The sequence below is a fragment of the Argopecten irradians genome, chromosome 13 (assembly GCF_041381155.1).
Source record: "Argopecten irradians isolate NY chromosome 13, Ai_NY, whole genome shotgun sequence".
NCBI classification, from domain to species: domain Eukaryota; kingdom Metazoa; phylum Mollusca; class Bivalvia; order Pectinida; family Pectinidae; genus Argopecten; species Argopecten irradians.
In genome coordinates, this window is record NC_091146.1 from 18,120,629 (window position 1) to 18,139,155 (window position 18,527).

Below are 18,527 nucleotides of genomic sequence, written 5' to 3' on the forward strand. Positions count from 1 at the left end.
AATGCAGATACTACCAAATGAGTTGATAATGTGAATACAAGCATCAAAATATCTTCATATGGCATTTATGGTCTATATAGATGCCGGGGCTTTGCAGACAATCATCTCATAATGAGCTAGTGCGCATTTTGAAAGATTATCCGCAAAGCTCTGGCATCTATATAGACCATATATGCCATAAGAAGATAGTTTAATGCTTAAACACTCCCATTTATAGCCAACAAAAAGATTTGATAAACTGCAACAATGTAGTATTGGAGAGACAAATATATGTATATAAATGTATACAAAACAAAACATTTAACAGTTATATTGTATAATTATTTATAATTAAAATTTAACATTAAAATGTTATCCTTCTAAAATGAGTATATCATTACAAGCATTTACTTATACATTATAAAACAACACAACATCCCCACCCCAAGATTTGGGCATCAGATTAAAGCCTTGCTCCGTGGTCTAACGTTGTTGTATGTTAAATTGCCTATTGCGAGCGAAAGCTTTACTGCATGTGATTGAGAAAATGTACTTTAGCATAACCATTCGACATGTATAATACATTAATAAATCAACAGCGACAAATTGAAAATGTCATGCACTACAAGAAAACCGACGTTAATGCCATATTTATAACAGGTAATATCCACATGTCAATCAAAATTTCAGAGAGCTTGTTAAAGCTGAAATATATATGACGCATGTGTCATATACATTAGTTATTGTAGATTTATATGCATCAATTTTAAAAAGTTTTAATTTGGGAAAAGTTCACCACAGGCAAATCATTTTAAATTACCATTGCTTCTTACCACACACCATGCCCCAGCGTAACATAATTATGTATCACAATTTTTTCAAGTTTTATTTTATTAATTATTTATATCAAATTATAGATTTTATCATTCCATAAAAAATGACGTCGCTTTTTGCAACAGCGATGATGCATGTGTAATTATATAGAAACTTCCTTAGATAATTAGAAACACACAATAATTATCTATAACATAATCGTCTTCTGATGAATTGTAAGCACCACCCCACCCCTACTCCTAAATCAAAAGGTACATTTAGTGTGTGTTAATTGGTTTTAATTTTTCTTTTTATTCGGTATTTTCTTTATTTAGTCTTTTTTCATTGTTAATAAAACAATAAGATGACTTGTTTTGGACAACATAAACTCAATGTGCCCTTTTATATGTTTTATCGGTTACTGCTCTGCATAATCTTGATATATCAATAACAAACTTTTAAAAAATTCATGTTAAATAAGCAGAATAATTGCAAATGTATTTAAATTTGCCCTTTAAGTAATTTATACAAAAAGCAATTATTGCCTCGTTATGGTGATAAATTGATTCATTTATTGGCTTTTTCCATTTTTCCGCGCTATGATGTTAGCAAAACCATCTCAATATAATTAGCAATCAATCTAATTATGTGATTCATAATATTTTGCAAAAACATTAAGTATATATGAGATCCGGTATATTGTGTGATAAAACATTGTTTTATTTGCTAATATAATTAAATGAGATTGAGTGTAATATATAAATGTTTTTTTCCTTATTATTATTGTGAGAAAGGATATGGTCTAGGCAGTACTATATGATTGCTATTAGCGAAACAAGACACTTATATCATGGATGATTATTTAATTCCAAGATTTAGAACATAATAGCAGAAAATTAATATCTATTAAAATCAATAATATTGAAAACATAAACAAATTCTTAAATCCAAATCCATTCTTAAAATGTAATGCGCCGTATTATGCACACAGTACTACAGTGTATTGTCCAACATTAATTGGCATTCTTTCTGAAAAGTCAATTATCAACTGCAAGCCAGTTGTAAACTTTGGATTTCAAAAGAATGTGGAGACGAACCCCGAATTACATAGCCATACATGCACAGCTACGGCACCGTAAAATAACATGATATGGTCTACAATTTTATTGTACAAGTGTTATCAGTAATTGAATTTCTGCATTTATGTTTTCATAGAAACATACATAAAACATTTTACAGTGTTTAACTTATGTGTTTAAGCTCATGTTTATATGACATTATACGTATTTGTCTGACCATTCGAATGATGTTCACAGCTTAATTAATCAAACCAAGTCGTTTTCGATGAATTACGGAAGAAAACAGCATGTGGTGTGCTAAGTTATCGAACCTGGATATCCAGCATGAACCCCACCACTCCACAGACAATAGTAAATAAACATACTCCAACAGGTGCTTCACAAAATAACTTTTTAACAGTATATGTTCACCTTTACAAATAATACATTCCAAGAACGTCAGTATAACTAGTTCTCAATTTATCTGGTTCAAAGGGCGTAACTTGTCCGGTAGGTATGAAATACTCATTTTATTTTGTTTTTCATCCAGTTTCTCCACACGCCTCTTGTTAAACGAACATAACATTTTGGGAAATATTTACACGATTGTGATGTCTTTTGATGTCCTTTGATGTTCAGATACACACCAACATGAGACACAATGACAATGGTGCCACATACTATAATTTTAATTAATTAAAACACAAATCCACCAGACTCAGTTTGATTCTCATTGAAACGATCATAGATGAAAGACTGGTTTCGAATCGTTGTCCCAAATGAAATAACAATAGATAACATCAATAATACTAATATAAATTAGTTGTTGGTTTTGCGCTTACATATCGCAAATAACATTTTACAAAATGAAGTCATATGAATTTATCAACTGCATTGAAAGTCACCGCGAACCGTTTTGGGTTAACACGAAGCGAGTTGTAATTAGTTGTGCGTAGCAAGAAAAAGCTGTGTTCTCGAATTCCAGATAACCAATGATCACACTCAGAAAAGGTGAAGCTCCCTGTAAAATATCCATAACAGCTACATTACAAAGCACGAGTCTTATTCTTTTGTCCAATTTTACACATTTCCCTCTTGTGTTGATGGCAATGAAATGAACTTCCAAGGCGGCACACGATTACATTATGGAGCCAACAGTTGCTGATTTTAAAGAATCAATTGAAATATCCGTGTCATTCATGTTTAAGCTGTTTTCCAAGTGAATTTAGAGACTAATCATACACTCACGCTTAATCTTAAAGCACACAATAGTACCAGGCAATATGCGCTTGTTTGATATTGTGTTTGAATTACAAGTCTCCCCGTCTTCATGGTACCATGAACTCCATGTTTAAAGATGTTGATATATTAACGATGTTTTCCATGCATTAATAACAAATATATAGCGAGTGACGTAGAGTAGGGACCCATTAAATCATACATTTGTGGATCGTTCCAATAATGGTTTGTGATTATCCTTTGTAATAATCAGATTGGAGACAGAGATTCGGTAAGTGATGAGGGCTTTCCATATAAATGTATATCACATTATACAGAATGTCTATAATTCATAACAATTCTGGATTTATTTCTGCAGCAGAGGACGGAGATTGCCATCCTTTTCCGGCCCTCATTCTGTCATCTTTCTGATATGAAACATGGTAATCAGTACCATGAGACATTCTACATTTCTTTTCAATTGGAGTCATATGGCATGTAATGACTTCATTTGTTTTACTCCTCATGGATCCGTATCACCAATCTATATTTGCTAAACACCGTTATATTTGAGATCCGAATTAATCTGAAATTCACTAAAAATAGCGAGTGTAGATTTATGATAGATTTTTCTTTTATTTGAATAATAGTATGTGCTTAATCGTGAATATATACATGTCTAATTAACACAAAAATACAACATAATTCTTTTTGCTTTTAGTGTATGCGTAATAAGTAGTTTATTCCATATAGCACATAGTGCCACGGAATGTTTTGGGGTGCAATGGATTATTTTTAATATTTTTTATATTGAAATAAAATTAGAAGAGAAGTTTTTTTTAGTTTTTTTATACAAATGTCTATACTTATGGGATAAATGTGATGAGTCATCAAGTACATGGATGTAAGCGGTGTGGTAAATGAGAGCCCTCCTGTGTGGGAACATTTGTTTATATTTTTGAAAGCTGATCCCAAGGCCCCAACCTTGCAGCCTTCAGAGGTATAACTTGTCAAGGGTATTAAATGTTTGGATTTTTTTTTTTTTTTTTTTGTAAATAGAAGCTCAAACTTTTTAAATGTGGTAATGGTGTAAAATTAGTATTTTTTGTAACTGAAGAAAACTACTAAATCCTCTGCTCCTGTTTTCTTATAGAGATAAAAATATCATACGTCAACGGTGGAACACCTTTAAATAGGAATACTGTTTTAGTGTTAAATTCTAGAATTAATCTAATAACCATGTATGAATCTAATATACGACTAAATCAAACATGTTTCATCCAATGTGCAAAAAGTTGTAAGAATAAGTCATGCATAAGTAATTGGGTGTAACATACAAACTAGGTCCTAGTTTGGCCCGAAGGAAACAAGTTGTCTGGTAAGTATGAAACGATCATTCGTTTCTGTTTTCCGTCCAATTTCTCCACATGCCTCTTGTTAAACCAACAAAACATTTTGGAAATATTTACGCGGCACTCTTGGAATCTAAACACATACAATACAGGATCGATGAATATACTTGCCAAGAAAATAGTATTTGTTATGATTCGAATACTTCGAGATTTGAAGAGAAATTCAGGTTTTGTGTAAACCACTGTTCGGTATATCATAGCCGGTGTGTAACATAATGTGAAAACCATTATTAAGAGAAAGAGTATGATTGTCGACCGATATAAGTCTCTTTCTGATGTTTGTGTTCTTCTTTGATGTTTTTTCATAAGCAGGTACACCCCGATATACGACACAATGATAAAAATACCACATCCTAATAATACAATTATGAAAACCACAAAACCACTGGCCTCCGTCTGGTTTTCAGCGAAACAATCGTAGATGAAGGACATTTTTCTCACTTTTGTCCCAAGCGAAAAAACAAGTGATAACATCCATGATACTGATATCACAATGGCTGTCAGTTTTGCGCTTACATATCGCAAATACCAATTCGCAAAATACAGACATACGAACCTATCAACTGCGACGAGAGTCATAGCGAACACTTTTGTGTATGATACAAAGCGAGTTATAATCAAGAGAAAGTAGCAGGTTAATATTGTTTTCTCGAGTTCCGAATAATCGCTGATCACACTTAGAATAGGTATCGATCCCTGTAAGATATCCGTAACAGCTACATTACAAAGCATGTGCTTTATTCTTTTGTCCATTTTTACACATTTCCGTATTGTGATGATAGCAATGGAATTAACTACCAAGGCAGCACACCATAACATTATGGAGACAACAGTTGCTGATTTCAACGAATCACTTGAGATATCCGTGTCATTCATATTTAAGCTGCTATCCAGGTGAATTCAAAGGCAAATCATGGATACACTTTACATAATCTTATAACACGTACTATTTGATGTAATCTTCACTTTAAATTTTGTGATAGTGATTTTGAATTTTAAGTCTATCTGTCTTCTCGTCACAATGCTTCTTAGAACTTAATGTTCAACAGATGGATAGATCCACGCAAAACATCTGTTTATTTCATATGACAAAACGATACTGGTAACTGTAATGTCCAGAATGTTTTGTATTCAATAGATTTACGTCTTGACCGTCGTATTCAGAGAGCTCATTAAATTGTACACGTGTATATCGTTATATTACTGTATCGTTAATTAACATGTGTAACAAGCAAAATAAATACAAATAGATCAGATTCCAATGCGTGTATGCATACCATACGGAACTAATCTTTGTAATTACCTGCAATTCGCGTGTTTCTTGCTAATTAAACTAAAGATGGGCAGTTATTCGTTATTCGTTAGTAAAGTTAGATGGTTATTCGATACCAAATCGTCAGTAGCGCTCACATTTTGTAACTTTTTAACTTCGATGCATAAGAAGTAATATAATAAAAAATACACTCATATAATTCATTTGAAACATAATACTAACTAGGAGAACGAGCTCAAGGTAGGAAACTGGATCTCCTAGTCAAATAACACTCTTAGTATACGTTATTAGCCATATACGGCCCAGACAGTGGGAAGACGTGCTCGTGCAAGACTTTTGAAGGTTGCTACCATCTCAGTGGTTCCCAACAGAATTTGTTTGGCGCTCTTGCCGAATGTCCCACTTTATTCTAAGACTTCCCACGATGTTTGAAATCAAGCTTTAAAGTGTTGTTAGTGTGTTTATTGCTTTAGTGTATTTTAAACCATGTAATACTGAAGACTTTCAATTATTTGACGTTTGTAAACTAATAACCAAGCTTCATTATAATTAAACCCCAATATTTGAAATACGAATATTTTTTCATTAAAATTTTCCTAGAATGCACCAAACATCTTCAACTGAAAACAATTGTAAAAATGTTCAAATTTGAATTCATACTGTTCATTTTTTATTATTATGTTATATTTCCATATTACTTTTAGTTTCCTGTTTGATCTATGTTAAATCAGATAGGCAATATCAGGCTATGAACTCCAATCTGGTCAAGCGTATGGATATTAAACGTTTCCATCGCGTCACTGATAATGTTTATAATGTATATTTAGGCCTATGCATAACGGTCAGATAATTTAAAAGTGGTTTTAAAGTTGTGCGGTCCAATAAAATCCAATAGTATTACCGTGTTGACAATATAGCATGTATTGAAAAATGTCATCGGACAGTTGTAGCTTGTTTCATACCGTTCTGTGTTGGACTATATTCAGAAGCTGATGTTATGACTGTTCCGTTTATCAAACTTGGTGACATCAAAACTAGCTCAAGCGGGAAATCCAAAAGATATACATGTATACATTTGAATTGGAATGATCGTAATGGAAAAAAATAAGTAACGGGCGTCATCTAAGTTATATTCCTTCCGGATGGGATCCATGTCAACTGTATGTCAAATCTGGTTACATTGTATTGCTTAAATGTTTTGTTTTTTTTTGTTTTTTATTTTGCTATTTATAGTCTACACTCCGTTCAGCTGACCTTTTCGTCCTAAATGTATAGTTTAATCAGTGTAGATACGCGATTGTTCTGGCATGTTGTTCACGCATTATCGATTGTTTAACGTCTCATACAGATACAAAAGATGTCATGCGTCTTACCGCTCTTTATTAACACATGCTTAAACACTGGAAAACACATTGTGTCAAAGTATTGCATACGATGGATGAGTTAATTACGACATTAGAATTGATTGACAGGTCTCATCTTTAACCAACGCTGACCAATTGATTTCATGTCACGTGGTCATTTATTATGCGATGACAGGGTTACAGGGTATGCTCTATGTTGTGCAATGTATATGCATAGGTTTTCTATTGACAAATTAATGGACGTGAACGCAGAAATTACGCAGCGTCTTATTCTGTTTATGCCGGTATAATAACACGTATTACTAAATATTGTTTCTATAATAAATATTATTTCATTTGTGAAATGCTCATGCGACATAAATGGATGAACTGGTTGTACGGTAATACAACTTTAAACTCTAGTTTCGTTGTTATTACCTACAATCAAAATATGTTATTAAAATTTTATTTCAGATTTCATATTCACTTAAATTGATAAGAAGACATTATTTTTGCATAACCTTTTCGAAATACATGTACGTCATGTAGTATGACGTGAATTATTATGACGTCATACACTAAGAACGTTTTGGTAGGAACCGATTTAGTTTTAATTGATAAATAAAAATATGAAAATTAATCAATATTTAGCACCTCACTGATTAATTAGAATTCAATTTTTAGCGTCATTCTCAAAACATGTTTCATTAACATCTCAAATATATTGCGAATAATGCTACACTAATCGAACACAATTTCTATTAAACACTCAGTCTGTACCGTATGAACAATAACGGTATACTTCAATGTAAGGTATTTCATACGATAATGGTACTGAATGGATACAGGTTGCTATAAAGTTCCACTGTTTCTGATAATGTCCATTTATGGCAGCTAGTTATACCGTACAGAGATTGCAGCTAGTTTGTAGAAACATCGTAAAAACAACAGAGATAGAAAATTTTTGTTCAGGTTATTTTATCAATGATATGCATAACATTGTGACAATATAAAAAATGAACACCTACTTATGAAGTACGATTACTTCTGATAATCTTTTTTTTTTTTTTTTTTTTTTAAAAAGATAGGATACAAGCATTTGTGTAATGTGTATAATGAAATTTCTTGTCATCCATGGAATTGAAATTTCATTCTATTCATTGTCGAGGTCTTATCTGCGAATGCAATTGAGATTAACAAGAATGATATTTTAGATGATGTATTATTTGGAGAATGACGATGCGCGTACAATTATGACTTTAAATGCGCATTAAAGAGTTACTTTATAGTGCTAACTTTAAGAATGATCTAACGACAAGCCGGTACTGTAGGAATTTTGATAAAATACTGACAAAATCAAGCATGTTTGATTCTTTGTGCTTAAACGTACTACAAATAGAAAGTTTCGCATACAAATCTAGTCCTGATATGTTAAAAAATATCGAAATCATGACAGATCAAATTACACGCGTTTAAAGTACGAGAAACTAAGTAATGTAACACCAAGTACATTTTGATCAATTATCATTTTATATAGTCATGCCAAACGACATATTATTTTCAAAGAGTGACAATGAGCAACATGTCAATTTTATTTGCTACATGCCTAATACGTTCTGGCTTAATTAGACATTTTACTTTATCATATCTGTGTTTAACAGCTTACATCACTACTAGTTATTTGTCTGTTGATTTGATGTGACACGTTCAAACATGTGGATCCCCAATGTTGTTGACGTTCACAAAACATGTCCAACACACATCGTCTACACGATCATGTACGATTTGAAATTGTACAATGGAAAGTAAATAAAAATAGATTTCTTTGAAATGTTGTGGTAGCCAGAGCTAGTTTTCTGTCACTTGGACGGACCATGACACTGATATCGCCCAGACGGTGGTTTCCTCGTCCAAGCATATACGGAAACAAAAATAACACTAAGATCAGTAAAGGTCATGTCTAAATTATGTTTACACATTTGCGTTATGTTAAAACATGGTTGAATGTAGCACAGGTAGCATGAATGATGATTGTTTTTCGCTAATTTGACCCAGACGGGTATTTCCTGATTCCTATTCAGCAGAATAAAAAGTTGTAAATTATCATCAATATTCAAATGAGACCGTGTCATACACAATTTTGATGATGAAGCATAAATTGAGTAGAGTTTACACGTCACGCAATGTTTTGAATCCTCTTCTGATGTGATCTAGGCGTTCATTGCCCTTTGCACGGAACAAGCTATTAAACAATTTATACAAGTATAAAATGAGGGAAAATGAGTGCCTGCTTATGTTTTTTTTTTTTTTTTTTTTTTTTTTTTTTTTTGTCTGTTTTGGTTTTTTCCCCTTCATAATATAGCATCTAATAAAATGAACAGAATAGTAAATACACTATTTTTTATTTGCTATTGTTATATTCAGATTAAATATTTTTTCTTATGTATTATGCTTCAAACAAACCAAATAAACGTGAGAACTTTTAAATATAGGCTAGTCAAGTGTTTTGTTAGAAAATACAAAACCATAAACACAAAAAAAGATGTATTTATTCATTCATTGGTGTTGTTTCACTGACCTCTGTTGATGTCCAGTTTTATGATACATATCCCAGATTTTAAGCATTAAAATAGCTTCGCAACTACCTGGGTATGATTGTTCGAAATGTGACTAGAAGTATCACATGATAAGTTATATTTTAATTTCGTACTTACTGTCAAAATTGTTTCGTATCTATACCGATAGTTTTCCTCAAGTTTATTGCTGGCAATTAGGTAATGAGTAAAGTACATATGAAATATTAAAAAATTGGTCAAGCAAATCATATGAATATATATGTTTGGATTACCACTCCCTGAATTTCACCTGTCGCCAAAAGAAATTATAAAGTTAATTCGTACTTCGTAAACGCAAACCTGAACACAAAATAGCCAAATGGATATATAATTGTAATATTAATAACAATGAAATACTATCTTCAAACCTGTTGGAAACCAACACTATTTTTTGTGAATTTGTAGGAAAATAGTACACACGTGAAATAATTTCTTCCTATTAACAAAATTTCTACAATCCCACCACACCTTCACATTGATCTTTGTTTTCACATTATCTCACCTTATATTGACTATGGACATAACCATTTAATATTTCAGATGTTTATTTGTCCAATACTTCACAGGGATATCCCGCGGTTGCTAGGGAAAAGATAACTCTATCTTACATAGGGGTGTAAGACAGCCCACACGCGCTAGACAATAGCGTAACGTCATCAATACATGCGGCGTAACTGCGCTGCGCATTGTATATAACATCATCAATTCTGACGCATTACGACGTTCCTACGATAATAGCGCGATGAAAAAACTGGAAACCAAGTGGAATTTCATAATTTTTTCTACTAAGTAAGGGGAAAAAGAATCAAACATAGGTCTGTGAAGTGGACGGGGATATCTCAACCCTCGTGAAAGATTTTGGCCGTCAACCCTCGGCAATCCTCGGGTTGACCGGCCAAAATCTTTCCCTCGGGTTAAGATATTATACTATACACGCATTAGAATGTACTACTGCTGACTGACACCGGTCCCGATCTTACAAACGGAAACTAACGTGGGTACTATGTCGTTTTTTAATATAAATCCTCCCTATTATCTCTTTAATGAACCACTGACATCATGTATAGTTCGTACATGATTAAGGCATTCCAATACCATGCCTGTATATAAAGTACATAAATGAAAGTAAAGACAGTCGTTAATACAGACTATACATTATAGCTATACATTTTTAGGCAATGCACGGATAGAAGTACAGATGCTAACGGATTTTCATCTTTGTATTCCAATCTGATGAATGGAATAAGGTTTATATTAAAGGTCGATTGTCAATTCAGTCTGTCCTGTGCCAATTGTCTGACCGTGATAGCATTAGAACTACAACCACAGCTAATAATTAACATAAGAAAAACAATAAAAAATGTAATCGGGATATGTAAACAACAAAAAGCAACAATACTATAGATATAACATCTATGTACTGTATAATATATTTTTAATCGAAATGTAGTTGTTTTTATATGAAACAACAATTAATCTATAAAGCTATACATACTACCGATATTATTTCAAAATAACAAAAATAGGGTGCAACATATAACAAGTATAGCATCCATAAACCAGTCAATGTATGAGAACGAATGTCCAATGTAATTGGTTGAGGTCAGGGACTGCATTCTACTACGTGGCAGCCTGTTTACCATAGTCAGACATAAGTATAGCTACAGAAAGGAAGGTAGTCTGTTTCCTGGATAAGATATGGGGTCACGTGCATGTATACACGAATATAATATTTGCCTTGTCATGGTATTTGACTTCCAACCATTATGATAAAACGAAATCTAAATAATAATTATGCCTTACATATGATATAAACGTTGATGACTTGACTTTAAGAAGTTAATTATTCTTTATTCAGTTTGTGTGTGATGTTTTTTTATTCGTTTTGAATGCGCATCATGTATTCCGATGCAAAGTGTCATAAGGCGTGGAAAATTTTATAGCATACAGACTACAATTTCCTGAAATTACGAAGTAAACCATTTTAACTTACGCAGACAATTGTCTCGCTGTCTTCGACTCCTTACGTCACAGGTGATACTGTGTAGTAAACGAATCATGATAGACATAGTCAGTGCTAAAACTTAAGCACAAATTACACTCTTACCATTCATATAATATGGTCGATGACATTTAGATAAATGCAATTATACACAAATACATAGATTACGAAAATGAATCACCGATGTAATTATAATTTTTTTTTTCTCTTTTTTTTTCTTTCTTATTTGGAAGGTTATTTTGATTATCCTGTTTTGTTTGTATTTTTTTATAGAATACAAATTTATAGTAAATGTTATTTTCAAGAATTTTTGGAATGGAAACATACAAAATGCAAGGAAATACCAATAGAATGTCAATACAATTTAATTATAATCTGAATATCAAAGATATTGATATATGAAAATAAACAAAATATGAATTAGAAAAATATAGTTTGAAAGGTTATTCTGGATACTATTAAGTGATGATAACTTTGCCCCCTTCCACAAAAACCTTTATATCCAGGACCCAGCATTACTAGTAACCACACTGTGCCCTTGGCAGTTGAACGGTTGACATCTCCATTGACAGGAATCACCGTTATTACCGAACTTACTGCAAACCGCCATAACATTAATTATAGGTCACACATTTGTGGCATTGATGAGATTGATGACATTAGTACGAACAATACTCCAGGCTATATTTGTCGCCATATTGTCTGACCTCAATCATATTAACTATGTACAAATACCAAAGCCAAACTTTTAATGTTTTAAAATGCATTCAGAGATGCTCAACCGCCCACATAGCATAGACGATACTCATCATTTTAACAATTCCTGATGTTTAATCGTGTAGATAGGTGTTTAATCAACACCAGAATATATATAAAATATGGAATTCGGCACTCTATGCAAGCGCATATTTACGTGCAATAAATAGCTTAATAGCCCGGGGACAATTCAATTGCTATAATCGACTTGATACGAAGAAACGTACAAAATACAAACATTGATCAAACAATATTGATATTCAGAACCTTTTTTTTGCGGTCTTCATGAGGTTTTTTTTCATCAGTACTTATGTTCTTTATATTTTGCGTCAAAATTATATTTAGGTTTAATATTGAAGAATTCAAAATCAGACCCGTAAGGTTAATCTGCGTTTATGAGTTGGTTGACTTGTGTATATATGAAAACAGGTTATTATACGGGATATTGTATCGTTTTGTTGTTATGAAACTAGCATAGTTAACTGACAAGATTGAGGTTTTATATATTATATTATATATATTTATATATATATATATTTAATTTAAAGTAAGAAATGCGACAATACTTTTATTCGATATAGCGAAATGTTCGGTCTGGAGAAAATGTTCAGTTAAGAAGGTTATGAATCGTTAAGCTAATGCAGATAAGAATTCAGGAATCCGTTATTATTTGAGAATGTGATTACAGTAAAAAAAATATTAATAGAATCTTACATGGCCTATCAGGTGGACAGGGATATCTCAACCCGAGTGGAAGATTTTGGTTGGTCAACCCGAGGCTTGCCAAGGGTCGATGGTCAAAATCTTTCACGAGGATTGTGATATCATTGTTCATCTGAAAGGCCCATGTTTGATTCTATTTCTCCCATACTTTGACGAGAAATAGTGAAAATTCAGTTGAAATTAACGTCGATATGCGTAACAATGGTCGCCGCATGTATTGATGACATCAATGTCTAGCGCGTGTGAGCTGTCTTTTCCCTTCCTAGGTAAAAGGCAGAGTTTTCTTTCCTTAGCAACCGCGGGATAATCCTGTCAAGTATGGCAGAAACTGTTGTGACCAGCTAAGTACAGTAATGTTATGAACCAGTTGAGTTAAGATTAAAAACGAAAGATATATCAATCCTTCATTTCCCTGTACTTAACGGTACAAAGTCGGTTTAATTTACATGGGTTTAGCTTTAAATTCCATAGAATAATTCGTTTTACCTTTAGGGATGTGCCTTGTCTAAAATGTAAAATGTACTGATTTATTTCACACCATCAATCACAAGCCTCATTGGGTTTACTGTCCCCAGTAATGTAGTGCAAAATTTGTTGTCAGTCACCTAGAAGATAAAAAGCACTTGTGAAAAAAACTGATGATTGAAAACATTTGTGAGTGTCTGTCTTCTACTTTCTGATTAAACGGACAGATGAAAATGTATGTCTTTTAGGACACGTTAGGCTTACATCGATAAGTTCAGTAAGGACACAAGTGATATCAGTTCAAGATAAATATGTCAGTGATCCATTGTAGTACCTCGAACCATGATTGAAATGAAAGGGGAAAGATGCGTTCTGTGACTGGCGTAATTTATATAAAATTTGCACGTATTTCAATATACAGGAATAGGGACAGCTTTCTAGGTAGTACTTTTGGATTTTATTCAGCAATTCAAACTGAATTTATTCAGCGATCGAGAACGACGGATTTGCTTAAACTGGCTTTATAGTGAAAATAAAGTATCATGGCAATGATAAGGATGTGATTCGTACTTCAATACCTTAATAAGCGAAAACATATGAAGGGGATACGTTTCAATATGCATAAAGCTGGCTGAGGGTACGAATTGTGAGGACTGTCGTATGTGATCACGACTGTAGGCAATGCAGAAGTCTGCCCTTTTGGTGCACAGAGGTACAAAATTGAGAAAATTAGAAATATCAATATCAGTGAAGCTTCATTTACCATATTCGCCGATAATCACCGTCCTGAAGACTCGATGTGTTTAAATCGATATTTCTAGCATTCCAATTCGCCCTCCTTGGTGACATGTTTACCTTATGATACTTTGCGTTGTACCATCTCGTCGTTTACGGCTAGTAGTGTTAGCAGTATTCAGTAAATAGGTGTTTGGAATAAACACATGATCTCTGTAATCTTCATAGAAGTCTCTGTAGGCGAGCGATTGGTCGATGTTCTTCAGGATCTGCAGTTTCATTACAGTTGGAACTCATCGGATGTAAACCATTATATCAAATATGATAGGTGTAAAAACAATGTGAGAGAATCAGACATTTTCTTCGCCGGAAAAACTAATAACGCCCTAAATGCATATAAAAAGGAATAGTTATTGTAATTTTGAACTTCTCTAATCGTATTTTCAAAATTGATTGTGGACATTTTCCCTTCGAGACGGAACACTTTCAGTATCGATGAACTTAAAATATTCCACAGTTGATATGACAGTTAAAATGAAAATAGTTCCTTAGTTTCAAAATGGACGCTCTTTTGTCAAACCTGAGGTCAAAGTAACACAGTTACATCCGAGGAGTTTCATTATGTTATAGTCCAAGGGGGATGATATGTCAGTGATGGTAACCGTCTTAGAATATGGAGGATGCCGTAGCATGTAATACATATAAGGTTACAGGAGAGAGCTTCACAAATCAATGGAATGCGACCTAGCTCGAGGTAGTTTATTTAGGGAACAACCAACTAAATAAAATAGACCTTCGAAATGGCCCCTGTGTATACAAGATCCCAGGATAGAATTTTAACCCGGCCGCTGATTGGCTGGCTAATTATGGATTTCAAAAGTAAAAAAAGTTTTCTGACACGTAATTTTTCCTAGATAACCATGATATGAATTTGGAAATTTATAGTGAGATTTAGGCTCAAAATTTCAATTTTGATAAGGAATAGGTAAAAATATTAGAATTTCAGGATTTTTTAGTACAAAATGCGCCTGATTTCAATGAAGCTACCCTGGTTAGAGTTTGAGCAGAAGGACCCAAACTTTTTTTTCTATCTAGTGTCATATGAGAACCTAGACTTTAGACTTTATAGAACACAATAGCTAACTAATATCCCTTTGTTTTAATTATACAGTACAAAATTTTAACAAAGTTTAACACTATGGTCTATGTAAAATTATTTAGTTGGTTGTTCTCTATACGGTGCCAAGACAGGACACTAGCTAGGTCACACAACTATCAAATCAAGCAGATGAATTACTTACATCATCAATTGGCAAAATATTAAATCTTAACAAATCGTTTTGAATGTAAAGAAGCAGTCCATTCAAACTTTAACTTTCGTCAGCCTTTTTACGTTACATAAACACTTTTGAAATATCAGTTCAGCTATCAACGAATGATATAGTCTGTCTTCATAGAAAAAGAACAATATTTTCTAAAATACAATGGCGGCGTTGACTATTGATTTGGATCATTTGTAAGTTAAGTCAAAATGATAAAAATGTTCTTAAATTAACATAAGTTACATCAAACCTATCAATATGAGTAATATATATATATTATTGTGTAATCAGATTTTTATCAAATGTCTTTGTCATATATTCATCAGTTTACATACCTTAAATGGTCTTTTACTATGATTATACAGCTTACCAAATTGACGATATGACTAGCTCAGTTGATCCGAAAACACAATATTTGCAGCATTGATGTTAAGATGTAGCAGATGTAAGGTTTACCGAGATATTAACATATGCTTTAAATTTGAAAGGGATCTATATCCGTTTATTTGTTTAACAAATATCGTAAATATTAGAAGGTAAGTTCATGATTCATTTAGATAGATTTTTAAATTGAAATGAATGTGTGCATGTTTTGGTGTTTTAGCATATATAATTGCTATAGGGTTCGGGTGTACAAACAGAAGCGGACACCGTGCCTAGATGATTCTGATGTTTCTCCGCTGTGGAGTTCTGATCGTCATCAGAACCTTAATAATACTTTAAAGATACACACACCTTAAAATATAACCCTATATATATTGAAAACATTTACAAAATATAACCTCGTTACACAGTCGTAGGGGCCGCGGTGGCGGAGTGGTTAAGATGTCCCGACATATTACCACAAACCCTCCACCTCTGGGAAACGGGTTCGAATCCAATGTGGGGCAGTTGCCAGGTACTGACCGCTGGTCGGTGGTTTTTCTCCGGGTACTCCGGCTTTCCTCCACCAACAAACCTTACATGACCCTGGCTGTTAATAGGACGTAAAAATAAACAAACCAAACCAAAAATATTCCACAGTAGTTATTCAATATCATTTACAGTAAATATACACACATCTGCCTAATGCGTTCCAATAATGCATACATAGGTAAAAGAGATTACTGTTTGTACAATGTCCGTGACCTCTAAGATATACGTTCGGGGCTACGGTGACCTTGCTGGTCAAACTAATAAACTGATAGACTTATGTTCTGAACTACTGTCAATGTCCATATATAAAGGTGCATGGTCATAATCCATTCCTTTACATGTATTATACTTTACTTACTCAGACTGCTTCAACTCCTTTTGACCCTACCGGCTTCGACAAAGCGTAACAAGACTGCCTGAAACGTTAACTGTATTTTATGCAGAACCGTGTTGTCTTGATACAAGGAATTAACATATTATAAAAAAGTCCACCTGAAGCATTGGTCATTGTGCAACCTTTTACATTTGTATCTCTTAATGCAGTTGCATTCAACCAGACTGAGTGATTTTTATGAAAGATTCCTAACTAATGAAGAGATAAAAATTACAAAACAAATACAACTTTACAACTTAGAGGAAGCACGATTCAAGTTAAAACTGTTAATAACCAAATTATGTATATGGTAACGAAGACGTTACAGCAGGCGATGATTCTATAAGTTTTTCTTTTAGTGTTTAAAAATGCTCCACTGCTGACAAATGGTGTTTTTTCATTATCAAAATCAGGAGCAGACGATTTAGTATTTTCATTCAGTTACAAAAGTTACTTACTTTACGCCATTACCACAATCGAAAAGTGTGAGCTTCTAATTTTACTTTAAGCTAAAATTACAAAATAAAAATTAATTGCATTCCGAAAAAAATCCGTGGCACTGTATCCTATATGGAATGAAGTACTGATTGCGCATGCACCAGAGGCAAAACAAATTTATTTTTTGTATTTTTTGTGTTAATTAGACACACGATTAAACACCAATTATTGTTCAAGTGATGATTATCATTTATGCTCTGTCGGCGATGAAGCATCTTTAATAACACATGGACAGTATTTCAAAATTGATTACTCAATCGATTACAATTGGTTGCAAAAGTATCTGTCCGTTATCTATTTTGCATAAGTATGGTATGTACATTTTATCTCATTAAAATTTTTTTTCTTTTTTTTTCGTTTTTGTTTTTCGTTTTTTTTTTTTTTTTTTTTTTTCTATATTGTATTGAAATCTTTGAATTCCTTTAGTAGTAATGATTCCTGTTGGATTAGATATGCGTTCATTATATGTAGGTGTAAGATATATGGGTGACTAATTAAGCTGTCTTGTCTGCCCTATATTAATACTGTAATTACATATACGTGGAAAATGTATAAAACGTAGTAGCAGATGTTTGGTGACAACTAATAATGGATCCGTCTAGACCGGACATAATGTTAGGGTGACTGAACGAGTTCTAATGGTTGAGCATTTTTAACTATTGAATACATACATACTTAATGGTGTATAAGCATGGAAGCGCAGCGGGGATAACCTTTGCACAAAAAGACATTATACTATTGATTATGAATAATTACCTATTATTATTTATATAAAACCATCGATGTCTCTCAACAAAAGGTTGTCATATCTAGGAACTTTTTAATTAGATTTTTTTCTCAACATTACGAGAAACATTGTCAATAAAATTAAAGGGACAATTCATTCTAAGATCTAAGAGAACATTGAAATTTGTACATATATCGGAAAAAACCCAGTTCTAATGGAATTTAGATCAGTCGGTTTTACTTTGATGTGCCTGAAAAGCCCATGGGGGTGACATGCTGTCCGCCATTACACATTGTGGTC